Consider the following 23,950-nt stretch of genomic DNA (forward strand, 5'->3'; position numbering starts at 1 on the left):
ATCAATGTTGTAAGTAGATTCTTCAATCTGCAGCGCAGAAAAAGCAACTGCAGAGGTATCGCTGTTACAGGACAGACGTAGTGCGTACAACAAATATAGAGAGTGAACAGATGTAGCAGTGGTTGAATTACAATGTGGGAAAACAAACAATATATACAGCACAACAAAAATACAAACTATTAGGAATGCAGAATAATAGAAGTATAATTTATAACCAATAACTGCACAGAAACAGAGCTGCATAGTAGCATATTTACAATATATCCACCAATAACTTCATAAAATAACCAAATTTACAATTTTGTAATGCAATTTTATGGAAAGATTTACACATCATCATACTTCTATGCAATCATGATAATACTTGTGTGATGCATGTATCATCACTTAGCTCTCGTCTCATAATAAAAACTGAGCTGAAAGCTTAACTGAAAGGAAAACTTTGGTTCAAATCATCATCTTCATCAAAAAAAAAGAATTTATTAATAACACTTAACTAATCTGTTTCATTAGGACTGTGTGTGTGGATGGATGAAATCTGATCAGGTTAGCGAGAAAACAACCCCACAACTGTCATCAAATTCTCATCCAAATGTTGCTAAACTCCAACTGGTACAGGGAAATATGTGACATCACCTTTTTTTCCGACCGAGCTTTGCCAACATCAAACCAGCGAGAAGAGCTGAGACAAACACTCGAATACAGAGATCTCTCGTGTGAAATAACCAAAACCGTTCCAACTTTGGCAGAAAAATAAGTGTGCTCATGCGGGACCTTATTGCACATAGTAAAAAAAAAAAAAAATGATTGAAGAAACACGTTTTCACAGCCTTTAAAGTGGTACTCCTCAAACTAATTCATGGCACTGCATATGTAGTCCTGATGTATAAGACGACCTTTTTTTGACCTTGGATTGACCAAAAAAAACTCTTCACAAAAAAAAAATCTGCCAAATATTTAAAAGCTAAATCCCTGACATTTGATTAAAAAAAGAGCAGATAAGTAATTGAGTAGATGATATTTAATTTAAAAAAGCTGCTTCAGTAGCAGTGTTTCCACAAAGCATCCATTAATTAAATGCTCTCTGTAGATTTCTCCTGTAAGTAGACCTTACTCTGTCACATTACATCCAATTCATTCTAAATACTGCAGTTGAAAGCTCAGAGACTCCGAGCTTCCCTCAAATCAAATCTTATTCAATTATTAATTACACAGGATCCACTTCAGAAAGAAACTGCATTGGTACCGTACCTTCGCTTCCAAAAACAGTCTGACTGCAACGATCCACCAAGGAGGTAAAGTATAGCAGGTCTGGTTCAGACAGCAGCTGTCATCTGTGTGTATCTGTGAAGGGAAATTAAGAGATCACTATAACATCTGTGTACGTCTGAGACATAATGCAGGACAGCTTACGGTGATGCAACCTAAAGCCTCTATGAGCAGTCGTGTTGTATTTTCCTTCAAAAGGACTCCAAAAGTCCAAACTATTGGTAACAGTGACAGACCATTAATGCTGGATATACTATTCACTTTCATCAGGAAAAAGCCAAAATCCTAACATCATAAAATGTGAAGATACTTTCAACCGTGTTGGGGGGGGGGGGGGGGAGATACTCAGTTGGAGAGGGTTTTGCATGACAACAGGTTGCCTTTCCAGTAAGTGAACAAAATCTTTTGACAAATCCGAAAGCTGGAACTCGCCAAATCTGATGATGGCATCTCAGTACACAATCTGCTCTTCCAATCTGCTCCCAGTAAAACATCTTCACCTTGCCAGTGCACAACGCTTAACAGAGCTTCATATGATATTACAAAAAAAAAAAAACAAAGTCATCTGCAAGCTGATATGGAACAATACCAGCAAAGTGATATTTTTTTTAAATAATTGACGACCTCACAGAGTCTGATAAGCAATTTTCTCCACTTTCGAAGAAGCTGACTCCTGGACGTATAGTAAATGTATTTCATTTCCTGCTCCACACGGCCACTGCTGATTAGTTTTCAATTGAACATAGAGCATAAAAAAAAGCCATCAGAGGTTTAATCTCATGCGTAACCTCAGAGGGATTTAAGTGCCAAATTCAAATTGAGAATGACGTCACAATAAGTACTTTTTTTGTGTAATTTGAGGAATTCATTAACCTGGCTGTTGCACTGTGAAAGCCTTGAGTTAGTAACCAATAATTGAAGACATGTTAGTTGGGCCATCATCATGCATTAAGCCCTTTTTTGGGTGGATGCTGTTAAAAGTAATGACCTAGTTGGATCCTGACCAGCACAAAGACTAATTCTGACAAATGGTGATGATGGAGGTTTTGACCTCGAGCCCAGCACATTTCCAAGTAGCAGAGCCCGGGAAGACTTGCAGAGGCAGCATCCTCTGGATTAGCGAGCACACCAGCTGGCAGCCACATGCTGATGACGGTTCAGTTAAGGTTAAGGCAAAGCCAGCTCGCCAGCATATTTTTTCTCCTCCTCACTATAAGTTCTGTATCAATCACTGCCTCTACCACGTTGCTCGATGCCATTGGGTATGTGGTCGTTATTTATTGTTTCACTGGTATATAAAATGAAACGCTGATCGACCAGGACTTGTGTGTACCATGTGTAGTAACTCTGAATAGATCAGCCCTGAACTTGACTGGACTGCCTGGGAAACAACCCAAAACATCAAAAAAAAAGGAAGATAAGGGCCTTGTGTGCAGTGAAAAGCAAATTCCAGTGCAGGCACAATGGACGTTCCAGATTATCTCTGAGGCTCTAAAAGTTCCCAGACCACAAATTGCCCCTAAACGCGTTGAGATTAATTTAGCAGAGTGTGTTTGTGCTTTATAGCAGAACCAAGAAGGGCTCCGGTAATGTGGATCAGCTGGCAATCAGCTAGAATCATGTCATCCATTTTTGATCTGTGTAATTTAGCATGTAGGGGGGCCACAGAATAAGGGACTGTTTAACTCTTGGGAAAGTCTTGATTTTGCAAGACTCAGAAGTCAGCACCATTGTGTAACCATTGGTGCCAACATTTCAAATCAAAATACATCTCGTTTTATGAAGTCTGTTCTCTGAGCTGCCACCAGAGGAGTTACGTTTGTAATTATAATTAAAAGAACAAAAACAGTACTAAAAGGGAAGCTTGCATGTTACGATGTTGGGTTAATCTGATCTGACCAAGAATGAGACATACTCCAGTCCAGCCCGGGCTCCGCTCTGACGAAATACATAAACACCATCCTTCAATGTGAACAATTTCAAAAACCACAAGTTGGAACCACAACTGAGAGCGTAATCAAATCAATGCTTAGCCTCTGGACCGGATGTTTGTTTCGCTTATTTGTTTTGCTTGGGCTACCTCGGGGGTTTTTAACCTAACGTAATCTGCAGAAATCGATTATGGATGCATTGACTCTTCAAAAACCTCGCACTTTGTGGAATGACTCGTATTGATTCGGTAAATGGATGCAAGCCGGTGGGACAAGAGAGGTTACCACAACCTCTCTGGTTATGCCAGCTTCCATTAATGGCTCAAAAAAAACCAAACAAAAAAAACACACACAACATGTATTCAGAGGAATGCAGGAAAGAATGATTAACTCCGTGTCAAGCAGCACTTGTTCACAACTGTTTATTTGAATATATTTAAAGTACCAGTTGGAGGTTTGCATGGGGAATAGAGCGCTAGAGGGAGAGATCCTCAAAAAAAAAAAAAAAGCTCCCCCTGCGCTACCCTACCCTATTAATACTACCCTGGCAGCAGTTTGATTAATCAACTGAGCCCAATGTAGGAAGATTTAGACGCTCATCATCCTGGATCAAAACTCCAGGGTGCCGATCTGGTCCGTGGATCAGCGTTAGAAGCTTCTTCGGATCATCCACAGCTCAAGACTGGTACACTATTACTGATCAGCCACTCTGTAAAGACTTCTTCCTTTCTTTTCAGCCCTTATTTCTTCTTTGTCTTTCTTAAAAAAAAACATTAATTAAACCATTCTGTGTCCACATGAATATTACCTCCCTGCTTTTGGATCCCTTTGCTCCTGGTTTCTTGTGATGTAGGAATTGAAAGAGGTTTTAATTTAAATCTAAGTTTGTACTTTTTCTTGAGTTTTTTTAATAGATATTCATGTCTTTTATCCATCTACAAACAAGACAAAGCACAAGGAACGGTCCAAAATACATTGCGTCAGAAAGAATGGTTTTGCTTTTGATCGATACTTTAAAATCAACCAACCAAAACCATAAAATTTTGGATATTTTGTGGACTGATTACAAGTCGGTCTGGATTATATCTTAATTTAACAATGGGGTTTTAAATGTCCTCATTAATCTGGGGTTCAGTGAAAGGACACGATGATGCCTCTAAAGTTTGGTGCTTCTTCAAGCAGAGAAAAGTTGAAATATCACAGCCACCCTGAAATTCAAGGTTTGAAGGTGACGGTTGAGTTCTCTGTTTCAGTCTTATTTGTGACCTTTTCTATTTCACTTGAGGAGATGGGAGACATTTAAATGGCATTGTGCCATCGCCGATTAACTTTTTTATTCATAATTATGGCTGTCCTCTGGAAAGGCATCAAAATTAGCCACATGTGAGCCCTACATCGCTGCTCAAATATCATGATATATATCAACGGCTCTGGAAAAAAAAAAAAAAAGTCAAACCTCTGAGAACTGCTGGGAAAACACAATCTGTTATACTTTAGTGGCTTCGTGTCTGACAGTGAAACAATCACCCTGACAGAAGACGATTAAGATTAAGTTCAATGCTGTGTACAATTTTCTGGGTAGAAATGAATAGCAATAAAATAAAACTACAAAGGGTAAAAAACAGTGACTCACTGCTGTCTTTTCTCTTTTTTTTTATTTTTCTATCATTTTAAATCACAGTTTAACTCTGTATCTCCGTACATTAGTCTTCCATTTCACTGTCTACGTGTATATTTTTACAGTCTTAATTAGTTTAAAAAGGAAACTCCCGGTTTATCGTTGTTTTGGCCATCATTTCTGTTGGTTATGATAACATGATACTCACCAACATAAATCACTTAGGCCTGGGAACTTTGAGACCGGTTGTAAGAAAGCCAACAGTTGAGTTTGCAGGCAAGTTGTTGCATCTGAAATGTGTAATAATCACTATAATTGCACTGAAATAACGTACTGTATGGCTGTTCACAAAAGAGTTAATAATTTCACTGATGTTTTCTTATTATTATTACTGATAGGAATGATGACCATGGTCAGTAACCCGTAAAGCTCTTTGAACTGCACTAATTGCGTGATTGATATAACTGACAGAGGCCACCATGGTTGTGCATTTTTTTGAACAACAAGTAATAAATCCAGCAGAGGGACTGGGGGAGTGTGGCCTCTTCTGTCTTCTACCAAATGCCAACAACCCAGTGATCATCTGGCAAACAGAGCACACTCCTGCCCTTTCTCCGCTCAGCTGTCTATTAAAAGGAAAACATGTGGTCTAGTGTCTTGTTTCAGGGAAAGTGAAAACACACACCCGCTGAGGTACACAGTCGAGCAGAAGAGCCGGGCGTGTTGTTACTCCCAGCGTCTTTCCCTTTGCTTTGTACCTCGTTCCCTCACTCCACATCACCACAAGGGGTAAGGGGGTGGGGGGGGGGGCTTGAAAGTGGCTTGACCCCTCCCTGCTATCACCATGCAAAAGGCCCCCGCTTCCTTGACACCCACTCAAGAAAAATCAATCAGTATTCAGGTCATGCCACAGGGAAACCCCTCCCCTTCCCACCCCCCCTTTAACACATGACCCCTGACCTGAGCAGCGTTCACCGCGGAGAGCGTGACAGGGATTTGTCTGTGCTGCCAGTGTCTGCTCCATGTCCGACGCTAACAAAGTCCTCGTGTTGAGGGGAGGAGCGTGGCCTGACCCTGTCCACCTCCGACACAATAAATCCAGCTGAGGAGTTCAAGGTGGCCTGACCTGTATCCGACCCCGTCCCTGGAGACGGGGCAACGAGCTCCAGCTGAGCCTTTCCCCTCCTCTTCCCCCCTCAATCCCCCACAGCTGAAGGGTAAAACAGAGGATGTGCTTGAGTTTAATGGGCACCACTGGTACGCAAACCAACACATTTCCTCACTCTCATTTCATTTTATCCAACTCTGTGACATCCAAACAGTTGGGAAACTTGTTCCTGTCATGGGAGGCGCATGGTTGGGGGTGTGGGGGGGGAGGAGGGGTGGCAGAATTAGCATAGCGTAATTACGCTGGGGAAAGATCTAGACTCCAAGGAGCAAGACATAACCCATAATTTGCCATTGTGCTCCCTACGCAATTGACAGTCGGTCTATGATATTGGAGATAAATGTCGGAATTCAGGATGTTAGTTTAACCGGTGGTGCATTCAGTATGATAATAACCACAGTCTTGCACAGAGTGAATCTGATGAGCAGTCCCGCAAAAGCTCTTCACCACTTTCCCTCCCCTCCATGAGGTATTATCATGCTAATCTAAAAGAGAAGAAGAAGGAGGAGGAGGAGGAAAAAAAAAAAAAAATACATTTTCAGTGAATGAGGGAATATAATGGAAAGCAGGGACCTCTGGAACCGAGGGTAGACAAAAGAGGGTATATTCACCCTGCTCTGCCTGAGCAAAGCAGGGGTGACAAATGGACACAGACATTATGCTGGCTGGTTAATTAAAAGAACATAGCCTAATTAAAAAGATCTTCCCGGTAAATGGACCGCTTCGACGCAGTAACTGACCTGTGTCTCCTGCACATGTTGGGCGCAAGAGCAGTTGGTCTCTTTTTCTATGCATTTAATTTTCACATCAGAGGGGCTCTGACTGACTGACTGACAAACACCGACGAGGACTGCACTGCAGGAAGTGTGGCCAGATCGTGGTGGGGGGGCTGTTGCTTGTTAAATGAGTCATGATTTCCATTAGGACAGTGAATGAAACTTGCACAAGAGATTTGATTATATGCAATGTCGTTTCTATTCGCAGAAAACCTTTCTTAGAAATGGTTTTTCCATCCAAGTACAGTTGTGGTATTTGTTCGGTTCAGGATTCATAAGCTTGGATATGCAGAACATTAGACTCTGATGATACCTTGAATTGTAAATACTGTATTTTAATTCATTCTGTGATGTCGACAAAGCAGATATTTTAATTTAATTGAGTGACAGATTGATTCTTTTAAGTTTGTGAAAGCTTGATAAGACAAAGAATTTACTGTTGGGTGAAAATTAGCTTGTTGTCTACCTTATTAAGATAGGAAAGAGTTTGTGTTTTAACAATGTTTGACTCATGAGATATTGATCCAGGAAGTCCAAATATGTGAATATATTTCCAACTTTACTGAGGTGCTGTTTGGCGTCCCCTCCGGCACTTGTACACACGCACGTAGCGGCGGCGCTGCATTTAAAAATGGATTTGTTTTTTGTCCGTTTATATTTGGCAGTTTAAATATATAATAATATATAAAGTATTGACATGATTTTTGCTCCTGTTGCAACATCGTACACTACATTGGCTGAGCAAATTCATGCAAAGATCCTACCCAGGTGAATTCTTTGTAGCATTGTGCTCATTTTACAGTTAACCTTGCAGGAGAAAATTATTGCAACAATCCTGCCTCAAAGAAGTATTAACTCTGCAATGTCTTTGTGCCAGATAGCCTTCAAACTGGACTTCTTGGCATTTCATCCTCTTGGTACCTGTAGCAACAAGCCCCCCCACACTAATGCACAGTGTGTGTGTGTGTGTGTGTGTGTGTTTTGCTGGAGGGCTGCTGTCAGCCTCAGACGTGGCCTAAGACTGAAAGTATGGGAGTGTGTGTGTGTGTTGCCCCCCCCCTCGCTCCTTTCACCCAGCCACCTGTCACTGAGCTGTGACATTAAAGCAATAACATGGTTTGGTGGTGGGTGCTTTGTTTACCCCCCAGTTGGTTTTCATGCCATCAGTCAGCAGAAACTGCCCCTCGGGGGAGAGAGAGAGAGAGAGAGAGAGAGAGAGAGACGGCGGACGCAGGGAGGAAACGCAGGGAACCAATGAAGAGAGATCAAACAGCAGAGGAGGCTTCATTCTCTGGACCGAGGAAGTGGCTTGTGTGACTGAGTGGGAGGTGTTTTGTTGTGTTTGTGTCTCTCTGGGGTGGAAATAAGTTTACAGCCTGAGAGTAAATTAATGAACATGTTTTTTTTTTTAAGGCTCCGAGCAGCTATCCAGGGCAGCACAATTATGGCAAAAAAAATTATAATCAGTGATTACTCTGAGATTGTGCCTGTGTTTGGAGGATCCCTGTTTGACAATGATCCAATTTCCTGACAAAACAAGTTGACCCTCTCCATCTACAAGCAGATATTAAACAAACAATAACATCCTTCAAAAGCCGCTAACACTGATAATATCAGATGTGGAAACTATCACAACGCACAGATGGAGATATAAACTCATACATGCGCTCGAGCTTGGAGCGTGAGTCATGTTTCGTTTCTGTATGCTTTCTTCATGTATGACCTCATTCGCAATAACAATCATCAATATCAAGAGAAAGGTCAGATGAATTTACTGCGATTATCGTTTTATCGAATGTGTAACAACTGGCAGGTTGAGGTTTGTTAACAACATGCTTCGTTGCCCGCGAGGTGTTTGACATGTGTTAGCAATTAGTCAGTAGACTAAAAAAATGTGTCATTTATCAAGCAAAAATGACAAACATTCCCTGCTTTGCTCTGCTTTACATCATTGTAAACAGAAAATGAATTATCTACTTTGATAATTGATTCATGGTTTGTGTAATTTTTCAAGGAAAAATACCAAACATTTCAATGTTCTGGCTTCTCAAGAGTCATTTTTCTCATTTATTAAGCAAAAATGCCAAAACAGCTTCTCAAATTTAATGCTTTAAGCAGTGCAGTGTGTAGAATTTTAATGCATCTAGTGGAAGAGACTTGGCAGAAATGGAAAGTAATATTTATAAGTATGTTTTAATTAGTGTCTAAGTCAACTGAAAATAACTCGTTACCTTAGAATGAGCCCTTTACATCTACATAAGGAACTAGTCCTCATCCATTGAGCCCGCCATGTTGCACCGCCATGTTTCTACAGTAGCTCAGAATGGACAAACCAAACACTGGCGCTAGAGAGAGCCTTTCGCGTTTTTTTGCGAGTTTTGCGGCCACCGTAGGTTCTCCTACACACTTGGAAGAGGAGGGATGGGGGTGTGTTCAGTTTGTTGCAATCTGCAACCTCACCACTAAATGCCACTAAATCCTTCACACTGGTCCTTTAATACATGATACTAATGGTGTAATGATCGTTTTTCCACAATTTTACATCTTATAGACCAAACGATTAATCGAAAAAAAACTGTCAGATAAATTGATAATAAAAAATATCATTAATTGCAGCCCATAATTACAGCATAGGACTGTAAGTTGGGCAAAACGTACAATTTAAAGTTTGACCTTGAATATTTTTCAAAATTGACATTGTAGATTAAACAATTAATTGAAAAAATAAGGTAGATTAATGAATAAAATAGTAATTACATTAATCACCCTAGCTCTAGTCATCTTAAAGTTATACAAGGTAAACATATTGTATTATTTGAATCTACAATCTCAAGCTGTTTATGTTATTAGTGAACTTTAACAACGTGGGAATACATCTGTGCTGTCCAAACACTTCAATTTAAAATAACTTTTATTTATTTAAGTGATATCTAAAAAAAAAAAAAAAATCTGATCAAGACTTATATGTGTATCAATGCTGAATTGCTCAGGAGAGACTCATGATGCGTCTACAAAGAATCAATAAGCTGCTTCTCCTCCGATCTCACACACACAGACACACAGCTGCAGGGGTGAGTCAACACATAACTTGTGTTATGTGAAGAGTTCATGGCACTGGAAGGGGGGGGGAGGAGGAGGAGGTGTGTTTTACTCACCCTGGACCGTTGCCTGGTTTGGATTCATATGACACTAACTAAAACCCTCCCCAGATAAACAACCTCCCCCACCTCACCCTCCCCTCCTCTCCTCTCCTCCCCCCTCCTCCTCCTGCAAAGACCAGTTTAAAAATAGCCTTGATTCGATGGAAACAAGCCCGGAGTTCTGAGAAAATGGAGGAAATTGACCAAGCTAAGTGTAGGCGAGCAGACTTATCTTACACCGTGTTTGAGCCAAATATTCACTGCACATATGGTGGCCGCTAATATATATACACAAATAATAGCGTGAGAGCTAAAGTATAGATTAAAAAAAACAGCCAGCATCCACCCCCAAATGCCTGCAAACAGGTGACACTACAAGCACACACACACACATTCAGAGTTAAATCTTAAAAGATGCATGGCACAGTCTAAATTTAACACATTCCAGATTTAAGCACAAGGGTACGCTGAGTGTTGTTTTTTTTTTTTGCGGAAAATCAGCCACAATTCCTATCTTCAGAGCGCAGAGTGCATGCATAAGAAATCGGATAAAAAGATCCTGAGGGGTGGAGGAGAGTTTGGAATTCGATCAAGAGTTTTTATAAACCCCATCAATAAACCTTTCACCCCGAGAAATTAGGGCTCGCAGAGTTTAACTCCGTTCACAGAGAGTGTACAGTTGCAGGAAGGTGCGACGGGACTTGGCCAACTTTTAGAACAAGGAACAAGGTCGAACCTGCTCTCGCTATTTTTGGAAAGTTTGGAAATTAGATGCAGTCGGAGCTCTCATTGAAGGTACGCATGTCACATTACACTGCTTAGAGTCAATTTTCAAAAAAATTGACACACACAGAAAAACAAATTTTCTCTGAACGCTTAAATAAATTAAATATGTGAATACCTGTCACCTTGTGAGTGTGTGTGTGTAAAGCAGGGATGGGATATGATGGGGCATTACTGTGTGAAGGCAGCAGCTTTGGGATGAAGAGGACAGAAAAAAAAAAAAAAAAAAAAAAGAGCTTATCTTAGGTTTTTAATTTCCTGCTTCATTTCACGTTTCAGGACCATAAAAATTCTCATTTCGAAAAACTGCAATAAGCAACAATGAGACATGATCATAACTCTGAATTACTTCTATAGTAACTAAGCAGCAGATCCCCCCCTCCACCCCCCACCCCCCACCACCACCTCCTTCCTCATCCTCATGCAGTCAGCCTAATTGCTTTAGCCAAGATGTGACAAGCCAGACAATCGCTGTGCAACGGATTATCAAAAGAGAAGCCTTAAAAAAAAAAAAAAAAAGATATCAGATAGGCTATTCAATGGCTGCTTAGTCTCACTCTGCCAAAAACTCTTAACCGTCATTGCTTTGCATCACCGGTTTTGTTCTGGGCCTCAGGAATGGGGACTACTTCTCCAACAACAACAACACTTTGCACACTTCCTTACACGTCTTCGTTCAGTTCAGTGGATTTCTGCTGACTTTCACTCCAAGATGTAAAACATCACCAAAAATAGTGATTCTTACTACAAATATTTGGCTAAATAATCAGTTATCACTGCCAAACCTCTCAAGAAAAAGTGAGGATTTGCTTGTTTTTTTCCCCCCTATTTTTATACATTGGAATAGTTTTGAGTTTTTTTGACCACTGGTCAAAACAGGACTGGAATTAAGGATTATTTTCCATTATCAAATAAACTGCAGATTGTTTTATTAAATCATCAGCTGATCATTTGGTCTCCATAATGTCATGTGAGGACATGAACTCCTCAGTCTTGTAGAGTCGACTGATACCGGATTTTTGGGGCCGATACTGATATTAGGAAGTAAAAAAAAAATTCCAATATCGATATATCGGCCGATAATTAGAATGCAGAATATATACATAAACACATATTTTTCACCGTGATCCCTCAAATGTGGTTATCAAACACTTGTGATAAAGATATGTAATAGAAGCAGGATATTTTATTGTATAAAATGACGTCAGTGCACTTAAACAGTAAACTACACTGGGATTTAATAATTATAAATAACTATAAATAAGAAAAACATTTATATATCAAACTTGAATTAACAAAAGGATTAAATACACATAAAATGCTGCTTATATAATTTAAAAAAATTTAAAAATTACAAAATATATACATGGGTTGACTGATATTATCGGCCGATATTCTGACATTGGATTATTGGATATGTTGTCCAAAATGCGCCAATATTTCTTTTTAAATTATATAGTCAGCATTTTATGTATATTTTTTTATTTATTTAGTAAGTTATTTATAATTATTAAACTCCCAGTGAAGTTTCAGTGTCTCGGTGCACTGATGTCATTTTTTACAATAAAGTTTGTTGAAGTGTAAAACATCCCGCCTCCATTATCATCTTTATCACAAGTGTTGTGTTTGAGGGTTAACTGCAAAAACATGTGCATGTATGTATATATTCTGTATATAAAAGACTATCAACTGATATATTGATATGAGAATTTTTTTAACTCCCTAATATCGGTCCAAAAAAATCCAGTATCAGTCTACTTGTAACAAAGAAAAGCAGCGATTCCTCACAATTAAGAAACTGGAACTTGGTATTTTTTTTGCTATTGTTGTTAATAAAACGCAGATGAATAACTGATGATTAAATCGTTGCTGTTTCATGTATAGCTCAAACAACGGTTTGTTTGAGATCATTTTAGACAGTAATTAGGGTTCTGGAAACTTGTGACAATTGTCATCATTCATATTTGACGTTTCGTAGAGTAAACAATGCATCAAAAAGTAACTGACAGATGAATTAATAAGGAAAAATAAAAATGACTAGGAGATCTAACTCTAATGTAAATTTCAGCAGATCTTTCAGTGTCACAACTTGGCTGCTGTTCATTCAAACTCGCCTCTATCGAGCTGCCTTCACCAGATTACCTGCATTACCGCTACATTAGAAAAAGTTTTCTTATCTTAAAATTGCACAAAGCGGGAGCTTAGGCATGCAGCTGACTCCTAAATAAACCCAAAAATCTTAACAGTCTGGCAGAGAAGTTTGTCCAACTCATTTCAGTTTAAACAACAGACTAACGAATAGTCTAAAAACAAAATTGTGCCAAAACAGACATGGCTGACAGCAGATTCTCAGGCGTTGTCAGCCAACTTAAATGAAGCCAACCTGTTTTCTCCATCGAGCCTGAATCAACCTTGTTTTCTCTCAATTTCATCATTCCATCAGCTGGGAGATTTCACTCTGTGTCACCCAAAAGCAGGATGTGTGTTGTTTTACTAATGATGAGCCAAGAATGTCACTTCAGGACAAAGTATTCTGTTTTTTTTTTTTAAAAAAAAGGACCATTTCAACAGAAGAGAGATATGTTCTTATTCAAGGCAACATGTGTCAGTAACGAACATCTTGTGCTGAAAAGGAAGACGAATGTCTGCTGCGCCGAACCCTTCTTTTTAAGAGTTTACATCGAATCGAGAGAGGTGGTGAGAGGCCCTGGGTGTCTGGTAGGTCTTTCCAGGGAAATAACCTCTGGCACAAAGATGGATGGTTACATTTCCTGCAGCAACAACAGCCGTTTGTTTGGAGGAAATAGGAGAGTAACTAGGCTGTTAGTACAAGCTGTGATAGCCATCATGGCTGAACAGGCAAAGAAAATAACTCCACTAACGGAAACGAAAACTTCACAAATTGAAAAATCCGAGGAAGAGAACTGTTATCGTGCAGCCCTGCGCCGTTTGATTGAGAGCTGATCTCTGGGAAACGAAGCACAGAAAAACACTTAGCAATGAAGACGAAGATGAGGGAAGAGATGATGGGAAACATGAATAAAACTTACTACATTACCAATATATATGTATGTGATATAGTACATATTATGGAAACTGAATCCATGAACTGTTAATTGTGGAATAAAAGAACCAAATGGATAAAACCTGAAAAATAAAGTCCTGTGAATCCAACAAAACCACTGTCCACAACCTTCTAATACAACCTTTAGTGGTTATTTTGTCATAATCAAAATCCACCTTAGGAGTGATATTTACACAGGTCAGAGTTCACTGTCTGGATAAGATGTGTCAAACTCAAGTTCATCCCGGGACACGTCAGCATCACGGCTGCCCTCAGAGTGCCGGTTGTAAATGTGAGACTGTATAAATGTATCTACTTGTTATCATATTACATTCCAGCCTCTGCATTTGATGTTGGTTTTAGTAATAACTTAATAATAACGAGCTCTGAAAGCAGAATTCTAGGAATAATAATAGCGAGCAGACCTTAAAGTGAACAACTATTAGAGCATTTATTGAAAAAAATGAAATAGGATACCAGTAAGTAATGAAGTCATCCTTTTATGTGTGTTTTTCACTGTGAAACTCTTTTTCTTATCTTATCAAGCGGAGCTCCTACATTCCTCAACAACCTGCTAACCGTGGCGACTAGAGTGGCGGCTGAATGATGACAGCTGAGGTCACGTGACAGCCGTGTGTCTCTCAAAGGTGGTCCGGGTCCAGGTTGTGGTTGTCAATTTTGTTCCAAGTCTGGATTAAACTGTTATTCATCCGGATCCGGACCAGAGTCCATCTATGAAGTATGTATGATATAAACATTCTCACAGAGTTTGAACTCAGAATCACCTGAGACGACCTTTACCTTCACATTTATACACCTACACACCAACACATGTCACGGACCACATGTAATGAGGTGCTGGGCTGGATTCGGTCCACAAGCCTTGAGTTTGACACATGTTGTCTTGATGTATCTGCGTTTCTCTTATGGTTTAGTTGGCAAAACCAAGAACAAAGAAATCATGGCTGCCTTTTCTTGCTGTGGTCAAAAAACAAAAACAAGAAAACTCTCTCCAAGATGAAGCCCGTCGGTCCGATATCTGCCAATAGAAATAAACCTGGAGGTGCTCGTAGTGCTACAGAACTCACAAAAAAAATGAATCAAATACTCCAAACAAATAATAAATCACCAGAACTGGAGATAAGGGCTTTGTGCTGACCAATAAACCTGTAATAATGGATGATGACTCTGACTGTTTGGGAGAGAACAGAAAACATTTAGACATTTGTTTGCTAGAACAGAGAATAGAAATAACCTTCACATGTCTTGCAACTATAAAAAAATACTTTTGAATAACACTTTTATGCCTCCTTGTTTTTCAATTCATGTGCATTTGATGTCATGCGGAGGCTTTAGCTGATGCATATGTAATAACCTGCTGCGTCTATGTGCGTTTTTTTTCCTCCTCCGTGCACTCGTCATGTTGACACGGTCATGTTTCAGGTGAAATTGCTTTTGTGCCGCTAACTATTTTCTTGTCAGCGTTTACCTTCATCTTCTCCTCTATCATGTTTATTGAAGCCCCAAAAAAAAAAAAAAGGATCTTCCTCAGTGTAACAAAGCTTCCTCATCTCATCTCACGTCATCTTCCTCATCTCTGTCTATGTGAGTGAAGCAGCGTCAAGGCGTTCATCTACCAAACACACCAATGGGTGAGTTCATTTTTGGTTTATTGCAGAGGCCCAACCAGATCATCTACAGTATAAAACACTACAGCAAAACTTATTTGGTCTCATTGATAAAACTCACACGGTGCCTTCACTTCCAGCGGGAAGGTCAGGACTTGGGGAAGTCGGGGCGGCTTCGCTCCACTTTCAGCCTGGCTGGCTGGCTGATCAATGATTCAGGAGGTCTGCCCTCATTATGAAGTGATTAAGAGATCATTTGGAGCAACAAACCAATGCACCTTTGCATCCCCACCCCCCCCCCCTCCCCTCCTCCCCTCCCCACTCTGCCCACCCGACTAAGAGTTCAACGATCAATATCTGGTATGTATGGCCGGAGGCTGCTTACAGAGACACTTCCTTTTATAAAAAAGCACACACAGAAGTGAGGAGAATGGTTTGTGTAGTCTCTCCGTGGTGGCGAGAGGGGTGTCTGTTCTATCTTAATCTGTAGGGAGTTCATATTATGCTACTGAGAGTTTTTTTTTTTTAAATGAACTGGATTGTGGGTATTTCGGGTGACGCAGCTGAATGGGAGTATTTGGAGGATCTTCGCGCTTAGTCATCAGCTAATACGCTAATCCTTTAAAACAATGAAAATCCATGCACATATGAAGCCGCATTAGCTACTTCTACACATAAAATATGCATGAAATATGACAAGGATTCTTTTTTTTTTTTTTGGATGATTCATTTTCCTTTCAAGAGAGATCCCTTTTTTTTTTTTTTTTTTTTTTTTTGTTGTTGTTGTGCATGCTGCTTCCACGCTGCCCTGTGGGTAGCGCGAGCATCCTCGTTCGAATCAAAGCGTGCGTGTGCCTATGCTATGTGTAGGTACCCTTTTCTTTCATGTGAAGGGAAACTGATACGGTGGAAAAGAGAGGGAGAGAGAGAGAGAGGCAGAGAGAGAGAGAGAGCCAAAATACATAAATCTACAAGTATTATGAATCTAGACGGCAGCGTTTTAAAAAACAAAACCACAAACAAAACACAGAAACCTCAGTGCATGACTTAACACAGACATTTAACAAAAAGGAGAATAAGCCTTTTTAAAAAAAAAAAAAAAAAAGAAAAGAAAAAGACAGCTGAGGTTTCAAATTTTAAAGATTCTCTCATGTGCCATAAGACCTTCTCTGGTCTAAAAATATCAATCTGAGGCGGTTTGCTGACATTGCCAGCCACAGGTTAAATTTTCCCCCTGTAATTGCTGGACTCCAGCCACTGTGCTTCATGAAGCGGAACAGACAATCATCCAGTGTTCCTGCTGCGCTGCTTGTGGCTGTGGCGCGGGGTTTGGCGAGCGGAGCCCCCCCCCCCCCCGGCCCCCCCGTGTTCGACAAGGGGTTAACGTTTCTGAAGAACAGCTCGACATAAACCGCAGGAAGACAGCCAGTCTGGATGGCCGGACCCGAGGTCTGTCGCTTGTCCAGTTTGTGGTCTGCCGCCGCCGCCGCCTCCTGCCCCGGCTTTTTTCTTCTTCTTCTTCTTCTTCTTCTTCTTCTGCCTCTAGCCTTTCGCTGAACTCAAAAGCTTTTCCTCCCCGAAAATTTACGCACTCATCAGCTCGGCTGTAATTTCCAGTCCTGCGCTAAACCGCACCAGGGCCGCGGCGGGGGAAGCCGCTGCACGCCTGTTTTTGGAATCAGAAGTAATTACGAGCTTGCCAAGGATTCGAATCTAATAGCGGATGATTGGACTGGTGGGACAAAAAAAAAGGTAGTCAGCGGTGAAAACACCCACCTTTACTTCCAGGAGCCTGCAATAACAGGCAAACAGATACATTGGCAGTACATATCATGTCTATAAATGAACTTTAAAAACCATGCAGGCCGCTATACCTGAGAGATACAGTGCACTGAATCAGCAAAACTGATTTTTTTTTTCCAGGCACTGTAACAGAGTTGTTTCTGCTCAGTTGGAAAAGTGGCTGAAAACCATTTGAGAAAAAAAAAAGAAGAAGAAGAAGAAGAAAAAAAAAAAAGTCACATCCAGTCAGAACAGTGATTGAGGATCCACTTCATCCACGCTGCGAAAAGGCACGAGACGAGTCTGCCGGCTATTCTTAACCCTCCCATTTGTAACGCTTGATGCAACATGTTAATGTGATTTCTTACCAGCTGTGGCCAAACGGGGCCAAAACCTGGAGGCCAAGGCCCGGTGGTCTCGGCAGATAGCCTAGACTGGCCTGTGCTGTGTCAGCCCTGGATTATGGATGGAGGGGAGCCTGTGGGGCTGACAGGTAATAATTCACTCCCCAGGGGTCCCACACCCTTCACTGGACACAACACAACCAGCCAGGAAGCGGTGGAGGGGGGGGGGGGGGGGGGGGGGGGGGGGAGTGTGGAGGGCCTTGGAGCTCACACCTTCACAGCCAACACTCTTCCCCCCCTTTTTTTTTTCCACCCACACACCATCCCCTTCAAGACGCGGGGCTCTCATTGGCTGCCCCGTTGCCACGGGTAACCAACCGTTATCGAAATGAAATATGAGGTGTCACGGACCGGGTGCCTCTCTCAGGTGCAGGGCCAAACAAAGTCCCATATGTCGCGGATGAGGAGCTGAGATTAACTGTTGCTTCCTGAAGCACGGCGCCGCGCCCCGGCCCGTTCCTTTTAGACCTCGGCGGTTGCAAGACGCCGCCGCCGTGTGCTTGAAGTCTGAGACGCCTCAGACAAATCGCTGTTGTCGAGTTGCCACAACAATAGTCCAAAAAAACATCATCCGACGCTCTCAAGTTCTGCTGAGTTTCAAATGGGGGGGAAAATGAGCACGAGCGCAGCAATTCAGCGACTGCAAGTTCGGCTGAGCGTTTAATGTAACGTGTCTTCGTGTGTCCCAGTGATGTTTCCCTTTTTTTTCCCCCCTCCGGCCAATCCAAACTGCAGAGCAACTGTGTGTGTGTGTGTGTTTGTGTATGAGTGTTATATGTAGCTATGTTCAGATATTGAGCACTTTATCTCAGTGATGAAAATGGAAATGGGCCTGCTGAACCTCCCCCCCCCCCCCCCCCCAGGGCCACAGTCCTCAGTCCTGGTTAGGAGCCTATTTCAAACATCATTACCCTGAGGACCATTAGGAAGATGCCATCTGCACACGCGGGGGCCCCCCTCCATCGGGGCCTCTTGTCATTTCAAACTAAAAGCAAGCGCCGAAATGGAAATCGGAAATAAAATTACACACTGGGCTAAATGCACCATTAACCATGCTAACTGAGCGATGAACCTATCAGGGCCTGAAAATGAGAGCTGGACGAAGAGCGAGCAATTTTCAGCGGTGACGAGGAAACGAATGCCACCGCTGGTACTTTGCTCAAATTTTTTTGACTGTAACTCATCCATCAGCAGAATGTGACTTTCCAAATGGTTGCTGTGTGAAAAAAAAGAGGAAAAAAAAAAAAAAAAACAGAGGAGTTGATTGTGAGCGTGGGAGACTGCCACAAACGAGGGTTGAATGCAGATTTGTATGCACTATGTATAGTATAAGAGGGAGTGCAGGGAAATATGCCGGCTTATGACACAAGGCTCCAGCAGCACCTCTCCTTGTCAGCACAACAGCAACATGTCAAATAAAATAACCTGAAACCACATTGCAACGTCCTCCGAGCAGCACAGAGTGCTAAGTCACTGTACAACTGCGGTGGGGAACCGCAAGCCATCAGTGGCCTCTCTCCATCCTGTGATATCACTGCAGCAGCTGAGAGGAGCAAGGGGTGGGGGGGGGGGGGACAAAGCAAAGAAAATCACAAGATCCAACCACACTGTCTCCATTTAAACATCTGACTGGTTGGAGCAGGAAGTGCATTATGTTGCCCTCTTTCTAAAACAGCCACAAAAAAACAAGAGGAAGCACATTGTGAATGGGCAGAAGTTACCTCTGCAGTTCAATCAAGGCAATGTAACCCTTAAGCTAAGCATCAATTTTTAAAATGCCTGCAAAACTTTTGCAAACCCAAGGATGGATCAGAGAAAAACAACAGGACCAAAACGCCTTTGAGTCAAGCAGGAAGGTGCAGGTTACCTTGCAACAGGCCAACATTGAAAAAAAAGTAGTGGCGTAGTCTATCTCTGTTTTGTTTGCACAGAAGAGATTTATTTATTGTTGAAATGTTCTTAGCCTCAACTGAAACTGAACACCCACTGAGGGAGATGAGAGGGGCTAATGCACAACAGGCTGAGACAAATCATACTCCCATTTCTGCAGAGGATGCCTCAAGAGCAGCTCCGAGCATCTATTTCAACATAAATAACCACCAGCGGCTCCTGGGAACGTAATGAGAGAAAAACACAGGTTTCTAATCTCTTTGTGCATTGCTGGCAATACCGAAGTCCAATACTGACTGCTGCTGGAGCCCTGCGTGCAAAAAAAAAAAAAAAAAAAAAAAAAAAAAGCAGAAACCTGTTAGAACAATGAGCTCATCGTTTTTTTCCCCTCCTTTCCCGAGTTTGGCATTAAGATAGAACTGCAGCTGAAGTAAGCACGTTTATTAAGCAGGTAAAATCTATGCAAATTGAAAGGGAAATCTGTGGTTTCAATTTAATCGAACAGTCACGCAACCACTGTGTGTTTTTTCCTCTCCCCCCCCCCCCCCTCCTCAGGCACTCGAAAGCTCAAATTAATTTGTTAATGTTATCTGCTAGTGGAAAAAAAAAACAGAGCAAATTCCCCACTAGATGCTTATTTTCTTCGCACAAACTGATCCTGAGTAAACAGATTTAGTGTCTTTCCGTTGTAAAATAAACCAGAGTATCCCAATTCAATTAGTGTCATGGGCAAGATGCCACTCAAGAGATCCGTATCAGCTGTTAATTCGTGATAAGTTGCTGAGGACTATAACAACAATCGATGTAAAGAGAAAACATCATTTCACTGTTGCGGGTTTTGATATAATGAGACATTTAGTTGCAGCCGAGACAAAGCATATATGTATATAAATCTGCGACTGGGTGTCAAAACCCGACCACAGCGCGGTTAAAGAGGTCTACAAAATGTATTTAATAGCTCGCAAAAAAAAAAAATCAGTGTAACGTTAGCTGATACAAGCTTGTAATTACTGCTATTCATCCGCAGTGTGAAAATGTCCAACACCACCACCCCCCCTTCCCAAAAAAAAAAAAAAAAAAAAAAAAACAGCCGAGAAAAAGAGAGACAGTGAGGCTTTTCTGGAGCCCAAATTCAACTTGCAGAGAGTGAAGGAAGAGTTTGAGCTAAAAAGACGTGTCAGATATGGTGCGTTTACGTGACTGAAATGTATGTGGAGGTTTAAAAGGGCTGCACACAGTTAAATAACCTCTGCCGTGGCAAACTTGAAGCATAAGACTCTTAATGAGCAAAGTAAGCGCAGCTGCAGCAGCAGCATCGTAAAGTCTCCCAACTAGCAAGCACTTCTTACCTTTATTGTTTCCTTCGTAGCTCCAGTGTGTGTGGGGGGAAAAATATATATTCGTCGTCTGTCTGAGAATAGACGAAGATGTATAGTCGCGGTGGAAAAATAAAAAGACAAAGAGTATGTTAGTTAAAGCTAGTTTTCTTCGCCAAACGGTTAGTATTCCCAGAGCGCCAGAGCAACGAAAAGGCGCCCCTCACTACTGTGACAAGACTGAAGCCAGACTGAAATCACAACACTTCGGCAGCCGCTTAGGCCACGCCCCCGCGGCATACTTTGACAGGCGTACCGACCAATCACAGGTGAGCATAGGGTTTCATCTCGTGTCTGATTGGTCAAGAGAATTAGCTTTTGTTTAGCGCCCCGCCCAGCCCGGCTCACTTTTCTCCCAGATGTTGAATGCTTGAATAACAAGGCCCCGTGTAAACCCAGCCCGCCAATCACAGCGCAGGATAGGGGATTTAAACACACACATTAGTGTCACTTTATGGGAGGAGTTAAAGCTATTTAAATAAATGTAAAAAAAAAAAAAAAAATCCCACATTATTCTCCTGTAAATTATATTGTATTACACCACAGTGGCAAATGTGTGGTATTATAATTATTTCTATACTAAGACATTAATCAGTTGTCATAATTTCACAGTTTTCAGTTCATGTGTTATACTATAAATTATAATAGCAATTATTATTTATTATAGTCACAAGTAATTTCTAAATGTGACGAATGTGCTGATTCATGAGAATATAATAACACAGTTTGTACAGTTGTATGAAGTCTACAGGAGCAATTATTATAATTAAGTTATTTTCGTCACTGATTAATCAGTCAATCCTTATTGTTTTGGCTAATCAGTCTATTGTATTGTATTACAGGCTAATTTTGTCTATGAAATGTCCTAAATTAGTAACATAATACCCACCACAAGATGTAAGAGCTCAAGGTGACGTCTCCAAATTGTTTGTTTCATCCACACAAAAAACTGTCCAAAATGCAAATATATTCAGTTTACAATGATTAAAAAAAACAGAGGAAAAACTGTAAAAATCCTTGGCATTTTTTCTTGACAAGTGACTTCAACTATTCATTTAGCAGAAATGATCATCAACTTTCTGTCAATTGACTAATTAATTAATCAGCTTTGATTCAGCACTACTACTATACAGTGTTTAGTCCACTCCAAACCTATCATCATGACATACTGCATAAATAAACATATATAATGCATGTACACAGTGACTGTCTCTTTCAAACACATCGTGTTCCTATAGGTTTACTTTGTAGATGAGACACAAATACAAACTGCACGTTCTCTGCATGTACTATTGTTTACAGAATGAAAGCTGAATATAATTTGAAAGCTGAGGACAAAGTGAACCAACAACAGCTAATTAGTCGGTGATGGTGATGCGTTGTACATTCCCAGAAACACTAATAAGACACCTGCGCAAGAGATGGCAGTGCTGAGACATTTGATCTGACTCTGCCTCAGCACTTGATGATAATCTAATAGATGGACACGGTCTCACTGATTCATTCATCTCTAGTCTTCATCTATTCCATTTCAATTTCAGTCAGTCTTTCTTGTCAAAATGTTCCTATGTTATAAAAAAAAAGGAGTACAGTACAAGTGGCTTCTGCAAGCGATTGTCCACAGTAGTTATGATATATATACTGTTAGCCACTTGGTAGTCAGATAAATAAAATGGCCTCCTTTCAGGTCATGCTTGTTCATTACATTCCTCTTTGGCCTCAAGCCGCAGAAAAATGGTTGTGTGTTTTTGGTTAGCTCTGACTCAACCCTGATAGATTTGCTCCAGTCATTTCTCTTGGCAGTGTGATGCTGCCTGTTGTGGTGAGATTCTTTTGAGGGAAGGGAAAGGACAAGAGCTCAGAGGGCCATGATTTGCGTGGACACACTAAATCTCTGGCCACCCTCAGTCCACCATAACACTCTGCCAGTAATAGTTTTGGCAGAACAAAGTGTTGATATATTATATTAACAAGCTGTTTTTGTTTAGAATTTTCTTTCTTTTCTTCAGACTAACATTAGAGTGGCTGCATCTCTGAGCACTGGATGCAAACACCTTTAAAGCCTGGGGGCCTGCTGCTTGTCCATTGTAGACCTCTTCATGTGCGCACAAAGCTATTCTGACAAAATGATTGCTGGGTTGATTGTTATTGGTATTATTAAAGAACCAGTTCAATGTTGTGAACAGTATGCTTTATTTGCTCTTTTGCTGAGAGCTAAATGAGAAGTTTGATACCACTCTCAGATGAGAGTGGTATCAAACTTCTCATTCAGTCTTGCCAACAAAGCACATTTCCAAAACGGTTCCTTTAACAATGATGCCCTTTCTTATAAACCTTTTTTTTTTTGATAATTGAGCTTTCAGTTTGTGGGTCCAGGAGTTATTTTGTGATGGCATTTTGTAACTTACTCCCTCACCCTGGCTCGTCAACTTCATTTCGTGACTTTCAGTATACAATGGGGACTGAACTCTTTGCCTCTTTCATTCTTATCTCGCAAAACCACACCTACAGCTAAAACAACAGAGGAGTTGAAAAATTTGAACACAATAATTGGTTAGAAAAGGGCAGCAATGCTGTGGGCTGTCATCATCATTCAAACTGGTGCTCACTTGTTTGTATAGGACCAACAAGGAAGTTGCTACAGTAGCTCAGCAAAACTTGTGTCAAGGCACAAACAACACAAGTGGATATGGGCATATGTTTGGCAAACCAGATGTACATTTTAGTTACTTTTTCCTAGTTTTATCTTTGTTTACCCCAACAATTTTAGGTGTAATAGCAGCGTGATAATCAGACTGAATTGCCTTCTTGCTCTGGTCGTGAATCAGGCTAGGTTTATGTGTAACAGGTGCATTAAAAAATGCAGCGGCTGGCACAGTAGTTTGTGAAGACTGGGCAATGTGTTATTTTCATTTTGGAATGCACTGAGAAATACAGAACCTGTTCCATTGTTCGGGCATTTTTTGCCATGTTAGCAGCATGAAATGTTTCAACAGCTACTGGATGGATTGTCACAGAGGATGAATCTCACAGACTTTGGAGATCCCCTGACTTTTCCTCTGGCACTTCAGAAGGTCAAGGGTTTCCTGTATCCTGTTACATATCTCAACATCCACAGGAA

At 41.0% G+C, this 23,950-nt stretch overlaps 1 protein-coding gene across 5 annotated transcripts in view; it reads right to left on the minus strand.

Annotated features, from left to right (window-relative positions):
* The window catches only part of sema6e (sema domain, transmembrane domain (TM), and cytoplasmic domain, (semaphorin) 6E), a 166,112-nt gene extending 145,069 nt beyond the window's left edge, over nt 1-21,043 (minus strand). For 4 of the 5 annotated variants that reach the window (XM_044358190.1, XM_044358193.1, XM_044358192.1 and 1 more), the window contains exons 1-2: nt 20,803-21,041; nt 1,252-1,344 (exon numbers count right to left, since the gene is read on the minus strand). The gene's annotated coding sequence lies outside the window, so the exon portion shown is untranslated. Of the gene's footprint in view, nt 1-1,251; nt 1,345-20,802 lie in introns of all 5 variants that reach the window. The other variant, XM_044358194.1, reaches the window with a different exon arrangement.
* Nucleotides 21,044-23,950: the final 2,907 nt, after the last annotated feature.

This window comes from Thunnus albacares, chromosome 8 (assembly GCF_914725855.1).
Source record: "Thunnus albacares chromosome 8, fThuAlb1.1, whole genome shotgun sequence".
Lineage (NCBI taxonomy): Eukaryota > Metazoa > Chordata > Actinopteri > Scombriformes > Scombridae > Thunnus > Thunnus albacares.